This window comes from Haliotis rubra, unplaced genomic scaffold, assembly GCF_003918875.1.
Source record: "Haliotis rubra isolate DU_JTF1 unplaced genomic scaffold, ASM391887v1 Scf1060, whole genome shotgun sequence".
Lineage (NCBI taxonomy): Eukaryota > Metazoa > Mollusca > Gastropoda > Lepetellida > Haliotidae > Haliotis > Haliotis rubra.
The window spans coordinates 168,482-187,054 of NW_025764960.1; positions in this window are offsets into that span (position 1 = coordinate 168,482).

Sequence of the window (18,573 nt, forward strand, 5' to 3'; positions counted from 1 at the left end):
TTTTCTCATCGTTGAGTTTCAGGTACTTAGAACTCACCCATGACCGGATATCTACAAGGCAGGCTTCAACTGTTGTAATGGCATTTCTTACAGCAGCTGGGGCAAGTGAGAGGTACAGTTGATTGTCGTCAGCATAAAGATGGAAGTACAGTGAATGGGTCATGATGATCTGACCAAGAGGCAGGATATATTCACCGAATAGCAGTGGACCCAGAACAGATCCTACGTGTAGTGGTGACGTGGTGTGTGGTATGTGTGTGTGGTGTGGTGTGGTGTGCTATGTGTGATGTGGCGAGGTGTGTGGTGTGGTACACGTGTGTGTGCGGTGCGGAGCGGTGTGTGGTGTGGTATGTGTGTGCAGAGTGGTGTGGTGTGGTATGTGTGATGTGGTGTGGTGTGGTGACGTGGTGTGCGGTGCGGAGCGGTGTGTGGTTTGGTATGTGTGTGCAGTGTGGTGTGTGTCGTGGTGTGGTGTATTGTGTGGCGTGGATTGTGTAGTGTTGTGGTATGGTGTGGTGTGTGGTGTAGGTTGTGTGGTGTGGTGTGTCTAATGTGTAGCACTGAATGCTATGTGGTGTGTTTGGTTTGTGATGTGTGTGAGATTGTCATGTTGTGGAAGTAGTGTGGTTCATTATGACGCATGACATGAAGAGTGCGTGGTTGGTCCTGCTGTATGTGCTAGAGGCTGAGTGGGTTGTGTCATGGCATATCCAGCGTGGCGTGCGACGTGCGTGGTGTGGTGTTTGTCTGACACATGTGGCGTGTGTATTTGAATGTTAAATTGTGTGTGTCGATTTACACATAGCGCTGCCTTCAACAAAATCGATCTTCAACATTTTTCTGGTAATTGTTAAAATAGCACCGTTCTAGGTACATGAATGCATGCACACACAGAGAAACACACACAGACAGACAGACACACACACACACACACACACACACACACACACACACACACACACACACACACACACACACACACACACACACACACACACACACACACACACACACACACACACACACACACACACACACACACATACATACATACATACATACATACATACATACATACATACATACATACATACATACATACATACATACTAGGCGCACCGAGTTAGTTCTTGATGGACGGTGAATTATGCACATTGACTTAAGGCATCTATTTTGCCTTTCTCATTGTAGGATGTGTCAAACTACGAGAAACATATTTAGATATTTAGAACTTATTTAGTTTAAAGTGTCTACGCTCGTGGTATGTTACATCTCACCTTGTGTCAACATGGGCTGAATGAATGATGTAAGGGAGACAACTCGTACAGGAATACAGTCGGATGCATGTACACATGTATCACCTCTGTGCGGATTTGTTAATGATTATATATATTTGGAGTATTGTTGTGAGGGTGAATGAGTGAGTGAGTGAGTGAGTGAGTGAGGTTTAAGCCGCTTTTAGCAATATTCCAGCAATATCACGGCGGTGTTCACCTGAAATGGGCTTCACACATTGTACCCATGTAGGCAATCGAACCTGGGTCCTTGACGTGACGAGTTGTTGTCGAGGAGATTTGATACGGGTGATATGTTCTTTTTTAAATTTTTTTCTCTTTGCAACCCTGAACGAGCTTGAAAACTGTCGGTGTAAAGATGGCGCACACGAAGGGCAGTGACTAACTAGTTTTTCTCCAATCCCTTTCTATAACGTCCTCCGAGTTTTTCGAAAAAATCAGTTCCGGCTTGCTCCGGATTAACAAAAGGTTCTTCTACATAGCAACAAGTAAATAATTCAAGGTTAACCAAATTAAATGACACAGGTTACACGAAAGTACACAATGATGGAATTCATGTATTTTTTCATTCCTTAAGTACAGTGATCACACAAAAACAAAATCAAATAGTTGAGACATGTTCATTAACACATTCAGATGTTGAGCAGGCGGGAATCACCAGACCTAATGATTTCAGGTCTTTCCATTGTCAAATGTGAGATCTATACTACCAACCTTCCATTGGACACTAATTTACATGAGTAACATTCGACATATTCATCACTCCTGGTGACCTAACATTAAGATATGGAAAGAACACATTACCACATTATTATCATCATCAATAATCTAATTCAAATGAGTTGAATTGCCCAAGACATGGATGATGCATTTTGTGAATGACCATGGACATATGCATATTAAACTAATAATCTTAAAGAATTCGACCACCTGAATGAAAACAATCTGTTGGTTCTTGTGTAAATAGTGTATTGCCTATATAGCTGAACTGTTATAGAACACTGTAGAGAAATTAGAGCTCCATGTATTTTGTATGATTAGATGCGGATATGGCAACTATGAAACTGTTTGTGACTTTGCAGACACTATTGAAAAGGAGGACATAAACATGAACAGGCTGTCAGTTGACTGAGGCTATAAGCAATCTCGTGACAGATGTTTAAAGCATGCCAACTGTCACATGTATTTTAGTGATAGGTCGACAGCGAAATATCGCTCTGTGTCACTCGTTATATGCTTTGAGTATAATAGCGTGTGTGGTATGCAGTAGGGTGTGTGTCATGTGGTGTCTGTGGATGTCTATGTTGTGTCTATTAAAGTGTGTGTGGTATGGAGTGCGGTGTGCGTCATGTGGTGTCTGTGGATGCCTATGTAAGCCCTATATCAGGGGCCAGAAACGGTGGGTGTTGTTGTTTAAACGTCGCGTTGACGACGACTATACACAACCCATTGACATGTTGCACATCGACGTGAAGCTGGTTCCCAGGGCCAACTGGTGGTATCATCAGAAGTGACCTGTCTTTAACGGGTTCGAAGCCGGGGCGCTTTTAAACCCGATTTGACCCGATTTACGGCAGTATTTCACGCTGCAGGTGCTTGTTTTGTTTCGTACATCGACGACAAGGTTTTGTTGTTACTATGGATCGAAAGCTTTGTGTCTTAGCTTTCACGTCATGTGCGACACGTGCGGGTGTCGTCACGTTTTCCCACCCTTTAAGCGCCCCGAAGCTAAGCCCCATGCGTGTGACGGGAGCTAAAACAGCTCAGATTTCATACCACAAGGGGTTTGATCTCTGCATCCCGCTTGCACTAATCGTCTATCACCCGGAGAAAGAAACGTATGCACGCATATCATATATGAAAATGTTGCCACGTGCATGAAGCACCTGGGATCGTCACGGGGTCGACGTGGGGCACCTGGTTGGAGGTCCACGTCTTTTTTGCCATGTGATATAGACATGTCTTTTTACCAAGAAAAGAGCCTTGCTCGGCGAGCATCTTTTAAACGTCGCGTGGACTACAAATATACACAACCCATTGACATGTTGCACACCGACGTGAAGGTTGTTCCCAGGGCCAACTGGTAGTATCATCAGAAGTGACCCTGTCTTTAACGGGTTCGAAGCCGGGGCGCTTTTAAGCCCGATTTGACCCGATTTACGGCAGTATTTCACGTTGCAGGTGCTTGTTATGTTTCGTACATCGACCACAGGTTTTTGTTGTTACTATGGATCGAAAGCCCTGTGTCTTAGCTTTCACGTCATGTGCGACACGTATTCCCACCCTTAAAGCCACCCCAAGCTAAGCCCCGTGCGTGTGACGGGAGTCAAAACAGCTCAGACCAGGTCTGATCTGTGCGTCCCGTTTGCACTGATTGTCTCACACACGGAACCCTTTTGCCACTGCTGTAAATAAACACAATGGGCCGAACCGACAATTATTGAGTTTTGGAATTACGATTAAATGATGATCTACAGGACAGGGCATGGGCGTTTAAACGTACCTACACATAAACATACGAATGGAAAGCCAGAACTGGGCATTGGCTTTTGACGTCAAGTGGACGCCGTCCTTGCCTAACAGTGCAGGTCCCATCCTCATGTGCTGGCTGTGGTCCCAAAAGGTGGCATCCAGATGGCGTCGCAACATCCTCTTCAAGCGCCGGTTCACCTCCTCCACCTTCCGCTTGTAGGCAGAGACCGTCATGTTCCTTGGTTTTACCCTCGGGAACAGACTTCCTATCACTGCTCTGGAGCCCGGCTGTTTCCACCGAAGGTAGTCAAGAAGATCCAGCAAGTCCTCAACCAGGCTCTGAGGATCAGTTGACGCTGACACGTCGTTCTCTCCAACTTGAAAGAAAACAATGCCCTGAAAACCTTCATCAAGGGCATCCACCACTGCTTTCATCCGAGCGACAGTCGCCCCTCCGATCCCACGCACGGAAGTGATGATGCCACGTGGAGGGGGACAGACTTGATCAAGTCGCCGCACGAAGCTATGTCCCAGGATGGCAAAGTGGACTGGCTTTGAAACAGGACCTTTAAAAAGTGTGTAGGCCATGGCTTGAATGAAGTCTTCAACAATGCGTTGTGTCAAACAATGTTAGCACAAGTGCCGTGATGCTTGTATCTGACTGCTAGGTATATATAGCCCGAGCGATTGAGAAGTGTTTGTATTAAGCTCTGCATTGAGGTCACAGAGTCAATCATTCATGGATTAAGGCCGGTTGGTAGCTTAAACCTGACACGACTCACTCATCCCATTTACTTATGCGATTAAGCAACCGATCAACGATTGGCGCTTTCAGTCGTAATTCCCGCCACTTGGTTGGCTTCCATGTCTCACTCAGAAACTCTTGGATTAGGCATTACAATCAAAACATCAGAGCAAAGCTTGTGTGCCCCACCCAAACAAGTGCCTCTGCAAACATGACACCAATCAAGGCTCATTTGAAGACAATGTTATGAGTAAGAACTCACCATGAAGCTACTTTAGGAATGTAATTGTGTGAAGGTGACCTTTAGTAACAAACAATAAGAATTAAATATCACAAAAACCGTGTCTCCGTTTTCTCTCCACATGGAAATAAAGACAATACCAAGGCTAAACGCAGCAAAGAAAACGTTTTATTCATCCTTCCAGACAACATCAAAATAGGTGCAAACATAGCAAAATTGAGTTTGCCATCACACCAGGGGGAATTAAAGACAATACACGCTAAGCGCAGCAATAGAAAACGTTTTATTCATCCTTCCAGACAACATCAAACGAAGTGCAAACATAGCAAAATTGTGTTCGCCATCACACCAGGTGCAATTCATAGAACTTGATCCAAGTGTAGAAAATCACTTGAGCCAAGGATTATATTTCAGTTTCACATGCCCGACTTTACCTCGATGTGTTTTTCCCCTTTATTATACTGGTATTATTAGTTCTTTGTTACGTGTTGTTATTGTTTATATTACGTTTTAACCTTCTTTGTATTAATACTTTTTAGCTTTAAATTTATGTTATTGCGGTTTGGGTTAGTGATTTACCTTAAAGTGAAGGCCGTAGGCTTTTAGTTTAAATTTTATGTTATTTCGGTTTTGGGTTTGCGTTTTAGACTAGAGAGAGAAGGACTTACTGCCTTTTCACGTTGATTTTATGTTATATCGGTTTGGGGTTAGTGGTTTAGTTTAGAGAGAGACGGTGTCAACCTGTACTTTATTTTTGCATTCCCCATTTGTATGACCAACATGATAAGGACGAAGCATTTGTGCAACACAGTCATATACCCACATGGATAACCATAGCTCACGAATTCAATACCCAAACAGTAACATAATGGACAGATAATTCAAACTTGTCACCACAAATAAATAATAACGAAACATGAAACCTGGAAGGATACAACTTTGATTTCAAAGTCTGATTGCTGTGAAGGCGCAGTTGAGTCTACGTAGGAAGGTCGTCGTGGTAGATCAGATCTCCTGATTTCTTCAGGTACTGTTGATAATGGCAGTGGAGCTGCTACATGTGATGAACAACACATACTACACTTTACATCAACATGCATAACATACGTCAGAAAACGTCAATGTCCGTCTGGCATGTCATGCCCTCGGGTCTACCCATCGATTGGGTGCCTCACATATATAGCTGTATACACTACAGCAATAGACCTCTCCTTTCCCATATGCCACACCTTAGGGAATTGCAAAGATTTGACACGGCAAATCATGCACAGTTACCGCCAAGTGGCCTCTGAGCCACTGCCGAGACTCGAACTGGTTTGGGTGCGCCAGCTATCGTTTTCCCACCCTCGCCTCTCCTCTAAGGGTCGCCCCTTCACTCCTATGCAACACCACCATTTCGTCTTGCTTCCAGCAGAAAATCACCACCGTTTGCTCTTGCTCACTGCCAAGTCGCCTCTGAGCCACTACCAAGACTCGAGCTCGTTTGCCTGCGCCAGCCACCATTTCGCCACCATCGCCTCTCCTCTTCACCCCTTATGCCACACCAGCATTTCGTCCTGCTTCCAAAAAAAGAACAACCGCCGTTTTATGCTTCCTGCTGCTAAGTCAGCCTCTGAGCCACTGCCGAGACTCGAACTGGTTTGCCTGCGCCAGCCATCGTATTGCCACCACCGCCTCTCTTCTAAGGGTCGCCCCTTCACCTCCTATGCAACACCAACATTTGAGCTTGCTTCCAGCAAAGTCGCTTTTGAGCTACCTGTCAAGACACAATCTGTTTCAGTTCTGCTACACCATGGCCGTTCATTGAGCATCTTCTAGAGAACGAATGATGTATAGTATGAGCAACGTCGCGCGCTGTTACACAAGCTGAACACCAAGTCAACCAAGTGCTTGATCATGGTGGAGGTCTGAATTATCCCTCTATGCACTACCATCTTTCCCACCTCCGTGGGCAGACGTGGAGGGCAGAGTCGCAATTTTCACATCGCCGTGCCCGTCGCATCGTTGTGGCCGGGGAACAAAGGCAAATTTCCGAGCCAGTGGCCAACCTGGTTCCTTTCCCCGAGTAAAGAATACCCCGTCAATATGTTGGAATGGTAGCAATTCGCCTGAGAGTACTATGCATTTTAAAAAGTTAATAAATACTTTAAGAGTTGGAAAAACATTGAATGGGCCCGTCATTGAATGGGCTTTCTGGCAATATAAGCCAATTTGACTTCTAACTTTGGAAACTAAAGTGATATAGGATTTTCTGCAGAAGTATAGCAAAAAATTACGATTTTTTCTAACACATTCTGCAATATATGTTTTAATGTTCAGGATAGATCAAATCTGCGTTCACCGCCGTCACTGACGTTAAAAGAGCTTTCTAATGATACCAATACAGGTATGTTTCAGATAGGTATAACGGATTTAGAAGCAAACAAAGACGTGATAAGGCAAAGCCTGAACAAAGGCTGATATGAAAGGCCGCCGACACAAGAAGCGGCGCTATAAACCGACGTGTGTAACATCTCAGCACAACCTCGCACATGTCCGTGTTATACGTCGTTTAAAGTGTACTTTGGAGGTCTTGTGACTGCATTAGACATATTGAAACTCGGACAATGGACATAGACAATATAGCCGAAGTGAACATCTGCAGATGGCGGAGGTGACACGGACACCAGAAGCGGCAGCATATTCAGATGTGTGTAGCACCTTTGAAAAATGTCGCACATGTACTTGTTATACGTCGTTAGAAGGGCATTTTAAAGGGTTTTCAAATACATTATAGAAATGAAGGATCGAACGAAGGATAGATAAATTATAGCCGAACACTACATGCGCTCATGTCTGAGGTGACACGACACCAGAAGCGACAGGAACTTCAGATATGTGTAGCACTTTGCACAATGTTGCACTTGTACGTGTTATACATCGTTAGAAGAGCATTTTAAAGGGCTTCCATATGAGTTATAGAAATGAAGGATTGAACGAAGGGTATAGAAATTATAGCGGAACTGAACATGCACTTCAGATGTGTGTAGCACCTTTGCAAATATGTACGTGTTATACTTCGTGAGAAGGGCAATTGAAAGGGCTTTCGTATGTATTATAGAAATGAAGGATCGAACGACGGATATAGAAATTATAGCCAAACACTTCATCCGCTGATGCCGGAGGCATCGGACACAGGAGCGGCATTTTCAGATGTGTGTAGCAGCTTTGCAAAATATTGCACATGTACGTGTTATACGTCGTAATAAGGGCATTTTAAAGGGCTTCTCGATACACTATAAGTATCAATATTGCAGGTATTGCTTTTATGGTTAGATTCCAAACTATTGTACTTTTTAGTTCTGTCAAGCATATTCATTCCTGTATAGCTCAACTATCTTATGTTGCACAACAACATATTACATATTTCCAGATCTCACATGAATGATCTTGCCAATGCACTATAAATATTAACGCTGCCGGTATAGCCGGTGTACAGATTCATCTAAATTCCGCCAATCTATATCACGTCCCATATATTTTGCAGTTCGCACATTAATACTTATATAGCTCCACAACTGAATGTGCAACATGTGCGTATTATACATTGTCTATATATATATTCCATTTCAATGTCAAGTATGTTCTCGTCGCGATATGGCTGAGACGTTGCCGATGTGGCGTTAAATATCAACTCACTCACTCACTCCTGCAGTATTTTTTGGTTTGATGTTTGCCTTTTCTTAAATATTTTTGGATGATTTTGTGTTGTTTTACGCAAGAAACCTTTGTTGTTTGATGTTTTAATTGGCAGAGGATACTGTCACTTCATTCAATTATCTGAAGAAATTTTATGCATGATAACTACAATCGTTCGCAGTTTCTCTACTTATATTAATTATAGTTCAACTTCCATTATGTCTTGGGCGCAAATGGACCCAACTTCTGGTCTATGTCGCCCTTTTATCATACCACCACCAGCAGCAGCAGCAAAATACATATATACGCATGCCACGTATGTGAGAATATCTTAATATGTATATTTGGAGTATTGTTGTCAGAATGGTTCCGTGCGGGTGACAGTTATTGTTTATCATTTTAGTCTCTTCAATATGCGTGCAGTGCTTGAATACTGCCACTGCGCTGTGAAGATGGAACACCAAGGGCGATGACTGCATTTTCTCCGACGCTCTTCTGGGACGTCCTCCGAGTTTTCTCTTAACCATTGTTTGATCCCGAGTCAGAAGAGGGTTTCCTGTATACCAAAAGGGGCGGTGGGGTAGCCCAGTGGTTAAAGCGTTAGCTCGTCACGACAAAGACCCGGGTTTGAATGCCCATATGGGTACAATGTGTGAAGCCCATTTCTGGTGTCCCCCGCCGTGATGTGCTGGAATGTTGCTGGAAGCGGCGTAAAACCATACTCAGTCAGTCAGTCAAAACGTAAATAATTAAAGGTTACCCACCTTAAATGGCATAGCCTACACGAACTTATACATTATTTCCATACTCTACTACAATATACATACACAAACACACAGGCAGAGGGGTTGGGGGTTGCGCACACCCTACTCAACTTGGATACGATCTCTTGTGTCAACCAAGCCAGCAAACCTGACCATCCGATCACGTTAGTCGCATCTTACTACAAGCCTGGGTTGCTGGCGACCCGTTCTAACCCGGGTCAACAACAAACAATGTTAAAGTTCTTAGCGTCACTGGCATTTAAGCCTGACTGTCAGTCGACTGAGACTATAACATAACGCCTGACATGTGTTTCCAGTATGTCTATTATGACATATATTGTAGTGATGTGTCGACACTTATACAGTGTTATGTTGTGCATATGCTGTGCATACGTGGTTTGTCAAATAGTTCTTGGTATTGCCATGCTATGCGGTTTGTGGAGTGTCATATGATGTTAGTGGTGTCTCATGAGGCCTATTGTTGTGTTCAGTAAATTGTGTGTAGTATGGAATGTGGTGTTGGACAAGACGGACATCGTGTGATTGAAGCCAAGTGTTAATTTGTATGCGTCTGTATGTCATGAAGTAGTGTGCTTGTAATGTGTGTGGTTTGAAATGTTGCAAGTGAAGAGTCACGTGGTGTAGTGCATCATGGTCTGCGGTGTTTGTATGGTGTCTCTGATGACGCTGTGAGTGTCAAGTGATAAATCACGTATGATTGAGTGAGTGAGTTAGTGCCTCATGTTTACGCCTCTTTTAGCAATATTCCATACATGCCCCTCTGCCATACAGCACACACCACATGACGCCATCTGACACATAACTTCACACATCACATGACATGCCATGGGAGTGAGTGAGAGTAAGACTTAAAAGAAAGTTGCAAATAAATCATTTTTTACTTCATAATGGTGACCACGTTTGAGGGCAGATAAAAGTGCAATGTAGTGAGTATGGTTTGGTGTGTGGTATGTGTGTGTGGTGCGGAATAGTGTGGTGCAGAGTTGTGTGTGGTGTGGTGTGTGATATGGTGTGTGGTATTTCATAATGGTGACCACGTTTGAGGGCAGATATAAGTGCAAAGTAGTGAGTATGGTTGTACGCCTCTTTTAGCAATATTCCAGCAATATCATTGCGGGGCACATCAGAAATGGGCTTCACACATTGTACTCATGTCGCGACGCGAACTCGGGTCTTCGGCGTGACGAGCCAACGCTTTAACCATCTGACTACCCCACCGCCCGTATCCCGTGTTGTCATGTTGGATGCTCGATTCACGTAACGTGATGTGTATTGCATCTATATTGCATATGTGGTAAGGCATATGCTTGTCATGTGGTGTGTGATGTGGCGTGTTTGATACACGCTGTTTGTCGTGGTGTGAATAGCATGTGATGTAGTGTCATATGCGGTGTGGTGGTGGTGTGTTGTGTTGTACATGTGGAATGATGTGTGGTGTGGTGTGTGTGTGGTGTTGTATGTGTGGTGTGTGGTGCAGAGTGGTGTGTGGTGTTATGTGTGGTGCAGAATGATGTATGGTGTGACATGGTGTGTGGTATGTGTGGTACCGATTGGTGTGTGCTATGTGTGTGTGATGTGTGGTGCGGAATATTGTGGTGTGTTGTGTGGTGTGATATGGTGTGTGGTGCGGAATAGTGTGGTGTGGTATGTGTGTGGTGCGGAATAGAGTGGTGTGTGGTGCAGAGTTGTGTGTGGTGTGGTGTGTGATATGGTGTGTGGTGTAGTGTAGTGTGTGGCGTAGTTGGTGTGGTGTGGTATGGTGTGGTCTGTGGTGGTGTGGTGTGTCTAATGTGTAGCGCTGAATGCCATATTTTGTGTTTGTGACGTGTGGGGGATTGTCGTGTGGAGCAAGTAGTGTGGTGCATTATGACGCATGAAATGACGCGTGCGTGGTTTGTCATGTTGCATGTGTGGTCTGTGTCATGGCATATCCAGCGTGGCATGCGGCGTGCGTGGTGTGGTGTGTTGTTTGTTTGACTCATGTGGCGTGTGTGTTTGACTGTTAAATTGTGTGTGTCGATTTAAACATATTGCTGCCTTCAACAAAATCGATTTTCAACATTTTTCTGGTAATTGTTAAGATTAAACCGTTCTAGTTGGACGGTGAATTATGCACATTGACTTAAGAGATCTACTCAGCCTTCCTCATTGTAGGGTATGCTAAACTACGAGAAACATATTTAGATATTTAGAACTGATTTAGTTTAAACTGACTACGCTCGGGGTATATTACATCTCACCTTGTGCCATGGGCTGGATGAATGATGAAGGGAGACAACTCGTACAGGAATACATCCTATGCATGTACGCATGTATCACCTCTGTGCGGATTTGTTAATGATTATATATGTTTGGAGTATTGTTGTCAGGGTGAACGAGTGAGTGAGTGAGTGGGTGAGTGAGTGAGTTTAGTTCAAGCCACTTTTAGCAAATATCCCAGCAATATCACGGCGGGTGACACCTGAAATGAGCTTCTCACAATGTACCCATGTAGGCAATCGAACCTGGGTCCTCGGCGTGACGGGGAGATTTGGTACGGGTGATAAGTTCTTTTTTAATCTTTTTTATTCTTTGCAGCCCTGAACGTGTTTGGAAACTGTCGGTGTAAAGATGGCGCACACGATGGACGTGGAACAACTGTTTTTTCTCCAATCCTCTTCTGGTACGTCCTCACAGGTTTTCGAAACGTCCTGCTTGATTCGGGTTAAGAAAAAGCTTTTTCTCCATAGCAACAAGTAAGTTATTCAAGGTTAACCAAATAAATGCCACAGGTTACACGAAAGTACACGATGATGGAATTCATGTATTTTTCCATGCCTTAATTACAGTTGTCACACAAAAACAAAGTCAAATTTTTGAGACATATTCATTAACACATTCAGATGTTGAGCAGGCAGGAATCACTGTCACCAGACTGACTGATTTCAGGCCTTTCCATTGTCAAGTGTGAGATCTTTCCTATCAACCTTCCATTGGACACTAATTTACACATTCATCACTCAAAGGTGGTTACCTAACATTTGGATATGGTAAGAACACATTACCACATTATTTAATAAAATATTATTCATCATCATTTAAATTCCACTGAGATGAATTGCCCAAGACATGGATGTTGCATTTTGTGAAATGCTATTACCTTCCAGAAATAGCACAGTAAATATAAGAACGAACATATAAATATTAAATGTTAATAGAAGCGACTAAACCCTTTCCACATTCATAAGAAATATCTGCTGAAAGCAGAGTCGATTGTACAATTAAGACTATATCATGAGTATATATTTGTTTCAACAGTAATACAACCGTGCGATGTTTTTCTAAACAAATCCAGTCTGAACCAAACAATCCTGTGATTGTGATCATGCGATAAGAATTCGACCACCTAAACTAAAACAATCTCTTGGTTCTTGTGTAAATAGCGTATAGTGAATATATAACTAAAACATTATACAAGACACTAACATAGAGGAATTAACATAGTTATGGAATATTCAAAGACATTTACAGCTCTTTTATCTCTTTTATGATATGAGATGCAGATATCGAAACTATGAAAATGTTTGTAAAAGTTAGTTGACTAAGGCGATAAGTAAACTCTTGAGAAATGTTTCAAGCATGCCTACTATCACATGTATTTTAGTGATGCGTCGACACCGATATATGGCTCTTTGTCATTCGTTACATGCTTTGAGTATACCAACTAGTTTATGTGGTATAGAATGAGGTGAGTGTCATGTGGCATGTGGTGAGTGTCATGCGGCGTGTTGTGTGGTTGATGTCCTGTGTCATACAGTGTGCGTGGTATGTCGCGCTTCTTTAGGGAAGTCGAACTGATCTGTACAGCATGTTAACCTCCGCGGCATGCACCGTGTCACATTGTGTCAACATTGTTGGGCTGAATGATATAAGGGAGGCAACTCGTACACGAATAAAGTCGTTTACATGTACTGTCTCTTCTCTGAGGACGATTTTAATGTTTTAATTAAGAGTATTGTTGACAGTTTCTAACTTGATAGTTCGTTTTAATAGTATTAAAGTTTGTAATCTCAGTGCAGCTTTTTAATACAAAGCGTACCACTGATGGAATCTATTTCTAATGTAACTACAATATTTGTCTGTGAAATCGTTCGGAGATGTTCATGTTGACACACAGATGTTTTACAGGTAGGAGGTAAAGTATGCAAAGAGAAGGGAGAGTATCCCAACTCAATGTATGCCACAATGCCATGACTGTCAAGCACCTTCTTTTTGAATTTGTGTATTTTTCGGTCATTCGACAACGTTTTTATACTGCTCAAACAATTGCTCCATACCGTTTCTAACTACTTAAGTTTACCACATTGGAAGGAAATGAAATTTAAATTGATAAGATATAGAATGAAACTTTTGAACGTAAATGTTTCACTGTTTACTGTGATAATGGACTGAAATTTTATAGATCCTCATCATCGCTTTCATTTTATTTTATTTTCTACGGGAAATATTTGATTTTTTAGCCGAGAGTGAGTGAGGATAGTTTTACGCTACACTCAGCAATATTCCAGCTATATGGTCTGGTCTGGTCCAGTGATCAAAACCGATCTGCTCAATGATGACAACCAAGTCAGCGAGCCTGACCACCCGATCCCGTTAGTCACCTCTTACAATAAGCATGGGTTATTGAAGATCAATTCTAATCCGGACCTTCACGGGTCTTTTTAGCCGCGAACAACTGAGGTATTGATGGTTCGGCTTAAGCAACAATTTACTCTCTCACTCACTCACTCACTCACTCACTCACTCACTCACTCACTCACTCACTCACTCACTCACTCACTCACTATGTATGAATCACTGCAGTTTGATAATTATTAAGTTTAATAAGTAAATATATTTCATCCCGACAACAAGGCCCATGACTAAACTCTTAACACATAACAGATAATATATTTCCAACATGTCTATTGTCTCATGTCATTTAGTGATGTGTCAATACAAATGTGAAATGTACACGTCAGAATGTGCTTGCTGGTTTAATATCAATCTGTAACAATAGCTAAGTACATTAATCATGTTCCTTATTTAGAATCGTGGTGTAGTGTAGTAGTATACACAATGGGCTACGGGACCAGGTCCCTTCAGGAGTCCCTAATCCCGTAGCCCTATTGTGTATACTACTACTGAGGTGCATGCAAACTTTGATTAAAATCGGTCGAATAGTTTCTGAAATATTGACTTTTAAGTGAGCATGGGTTCGGTCGGGAAAAAACAAAATGTCCAACTTTTTGTCGTAATTAAGTCTTAATCTAATGAAGTCATCGAGAGTGTTCCCATGCCTGAAGTTAAAGAGTTTATGCGCGCCATGTTTTTTTTTCTAGTGGTCGCCAAGGACAGATAACTCACGTTTTGAGGGCGTGCAAGTACGAGAGCCGCTCGTTAAACATCACAATTTTGCCTCTGATGATTGACAGGTGAATTTGCACGTGCGTCCTCACGAGGCAACGACGGCCACAAAAGTGTGGAGTAAACGAGCCAGCGTGGAGTATTGGATGGAGTAACAATGCTTGCAGAGAGGATCTAAGAGCATTGCACAAGGCAAAGGAACTGTATGGCGTTAGTCAGTCCCTGAGGGTAGCGGTCTATGAAATAGCTTTATAATAAGATAATACGTTATAAGAGGTAGTTATAAGATTTTAATAAGATAATAATAAGATAACTTTCATCCAGAGGATCAACACGGGGAAAGGAATGATGATTGTTGCCCAGTAACACAGTATAGAGTGAAAAGGTACAGTTAGGAATTTTAAAGTTTCTTTAAAAGTTGGTTTACATCTTATCCCCGTGTAACTCGCACCAATGAAACACGGTGCATGGTTGCGTTCAATTAAGTGCGAAATACTCTATCGTCCAAAAGAAATGTACACTTGAAAATTGGATTGGACAACAAAATAACAAACGTTGTGAGAGATGCTGAACGGAGTGGCCGAAACACTGTAAACTTAGGTCGGAAACACAACTCGTAGCAAATACAACACCATCAAATAGCCATTCCTTGTGAGTTTCAGGTTTAGCCACCATCAAACATGACGCTTAAAATGTAAAGTTTGAGTAGAGTAAAAGTTAATATGAACATGTTCAGGCACAGAATGGAACATCTGACATGTGGCATAAAATGGACTTAATACTGTTCCTGTCTAGAATGAAATGATTGCTTAAATGTCAAAATGTTATGCTGGTATATGGACAGATAATGACAGTTCTCATGGAGAAAAGAAAATATTTCAATTTCCTATATCTGAGGTGAGGTGAGAATATTTCGCTCATATGACGACGTGCATGCGTGTGTATGTGTATGTGCGGCTGCTTGTACTAGCCCAGACTGAAGCTGGTTTTATAGTGCTAGCCCACTGAAATACCATGCCGCAGTGAAGCATGAATATCCCACTCAGACACATTATACTGACTCCGAGCCAACCAGTCCTTGTTGTACCCATTAATGCCGAATGCCAACACGTACCATATTTTAACGTCTTCTGATATGACGCGGTCGGGGATCGAACCCGCAACCTTCCGATTTCCGGGCGGACGCTCTAACCACTACACCACGGAGGCGATTTCCTATATCTGAGGCCTCAAAGGAGGTTAAAGTATTTTAAGATTAGTGTCTTCCTGAGAGGGTACGCAACTCCCAAAACATTCCAAGTAAATTAAAACTGTCCACTATTTTAATGGTAGAATATTTTGTTTTTTTAATATATGGCTAGCTTATCTAAAATTGCTAATAGCTGAAGGGATTGTGTAAATCCAGCTAGGGTCCATGCAGGAAGCAAATGTACTGTTAGTTACCGTGGTTCCCAGTATGGTGATCTACCTTCAGTTGTTGGCAATCTTTAGTCTGTTTTTATATTGTATTGTGATTTATGGTTGAAATATTTTAGATTTCATTTATAGTATTAAATTTATTCCTGTGATAATCTAGTTGTTTTACTGTGCTTTGCAGACAGGTAAATATGTTATATAAGTTTGTGTTTATTCTTTTATAACTTTACAACTTTCTTAGTCACGATATGGCTGAAATACTGCCGATGTGACTTTAAATTTTAACTCACTCACTCACCTATGTCTGAGCACATCCAGGTTTCTTCAGAATGACCTTTCCGACCAATTCCTTCTAAAAAGGGCGCGTTATTGCGCGTTATTGCGCGTTATTGCGACACGACGATGAATGTCACGATCTTGCGATCTCATGCTTTGTGCCAATTGTCCATACAGTTTTATGTACTATTCCTTTAATGTTTCTGCTTAAGGACGTATGTTGACATTGTCTCATACATGCTTGATGCAGTCACGTACTCTTGAACAGCCCTTTGAATGGTACAGGATGTTGGGGCCCAATATTTCAGGAAGGGAGAATGTATCACTTTTCTTGAGCACTGCACTTCTACGATTGTGTCTGTTAACGCAACGGGAACACTCCGGTAGATAACGTGGAACTGTTTCCGACGTTTTAAAACTGCATTGGTTACAAAGAGGTGGCACGTCCTTATCAACAACACTTGTGTAGGCATTCAGTGAACAGGGTGTATTTACCTGTATTCCTGTACGAGTTGCCTCCCTTATATAACTCAACCACACCATGTTGATGCGATTTGATATGAAACATACCGCGGGTATTGATTTAGCTCCCCGTGAATATGTCTTTAGTGTGTTCGCGTAGGCTACAATGACAGCAGAGGTCATTTATGGCACAATGCATCATTCACTGTGCAGGAAAAACCTAGAACGGTGCAATCGTGAAACGTACAGGAAACATGTTGTTGGATATCGATTTAGTTGCACACTGAAGGGTATATGGGGGTTCTTGTGTAAAAGAGGTACATACACAATTATACAATTATAAAAACACTCACAACGAGTCACGACATGCGTCTCATGACATACTTGATCATATGACACTCCACTCTGACTTAATGGATACATGAGTCAAATATTGCACATGCGTAATATCATAAGGTCAAGGCGCAGGCGCATGTTAGTAGTCCTGTGGTCATGCACATACACGATGTGTAAGGTACTGTATACAAGTTCGCTCCCCGTTTTTACAATTTCCTATTTACAACATACCCAATATGATTTAACGAGCGAAATTGTGAACATGAATGCCCAATAATAGTGCAAACATGAACGTGTCCGGAAGCAGGGGAAAATATTAACGTCAGTGAGGGATAAAATATTGCTAAAAGCCGCATCAGCAGTATTGCAGCAATTTGCAGCTACACCGTCAGCTATAGAAATAGTCACAGACCAGAGGTTTTCTCCATGATGTGGGATGGAACCCACAATCGTAGGTTTCTGGCACGCCCAAGTGACGCAACTCTACACGGCAACTGCTCCCTGCTCAAGATGACTATAGGTAACTGGCAGAAGAACGCGAGATAGCGAGAATTGTCAAGTGTCACAATTATATATAAAAGGCATTCTGTTTTTATTTATCTATGTTATATATATATAGCTTTTCTATTTAGCATTTTTTGGTTTGATTTAGCATAACGAGCATAATAAATATTTTTGGGTGATTTTGTGTTGTTTTACGAAAAGAAAACTTGGTTACTTGATGTTTTAATCCATTTTACTCGGCAGAGGATACTGTCATTGCATTAAATTATCTGAATAAGGTGAATTCATTTCTATACATGGTAACTACAATCGTTCGCAGTTTCTCTGCTTATATTAATTATAGTTCAACTTCCATTAATGTCTTGGGCGCAAATGGACCCAACTTCTGGTCCATGTCGCCCTTTTATCATACCACCACCAGCAGCAGCAGCAAAATGCATATATACGCATGCCACGTATGTGAGAATATCTTGATATGTATATTTGAAGTATTGTTGTCGGAGTGGTTCTGTGCGGGTGACAGGTTTTTTTTATCATTTCAGTCCCTTCAATCTGCATTCAGTGCTTGAATACTGCCACTGCGCTGTAAAGATGGAGCAACCAAGGACGGTGACCAACAGCTTTTTGTCCGACGCTCGTCTGGGACGTCCTCCGAGTTTTTCTCTTAACCAGTTATTGCTTGATCCCGAGTCAGATGAGGGTTTTGTCTATACCAAAACGTAAATAATTAAAGGTTACTCAAATTAAATGGCAGAGCCTACACGAACTTATACATTATTTCCATACTCTACTACACTATACATACACATCACACACGCAGAGGGGTGGGGGGTTGCGCACACCCTACTCAACTTGGATACGATGTCTTGTGTCAACCAAGCCAGCAAACCCGACCATCTGATCACGTTAGTCGCATCTTACGACAAGCATTGGTTGCTGGCGACCCGTTCTAACCCGGGTCAACAACAAACAATGTTA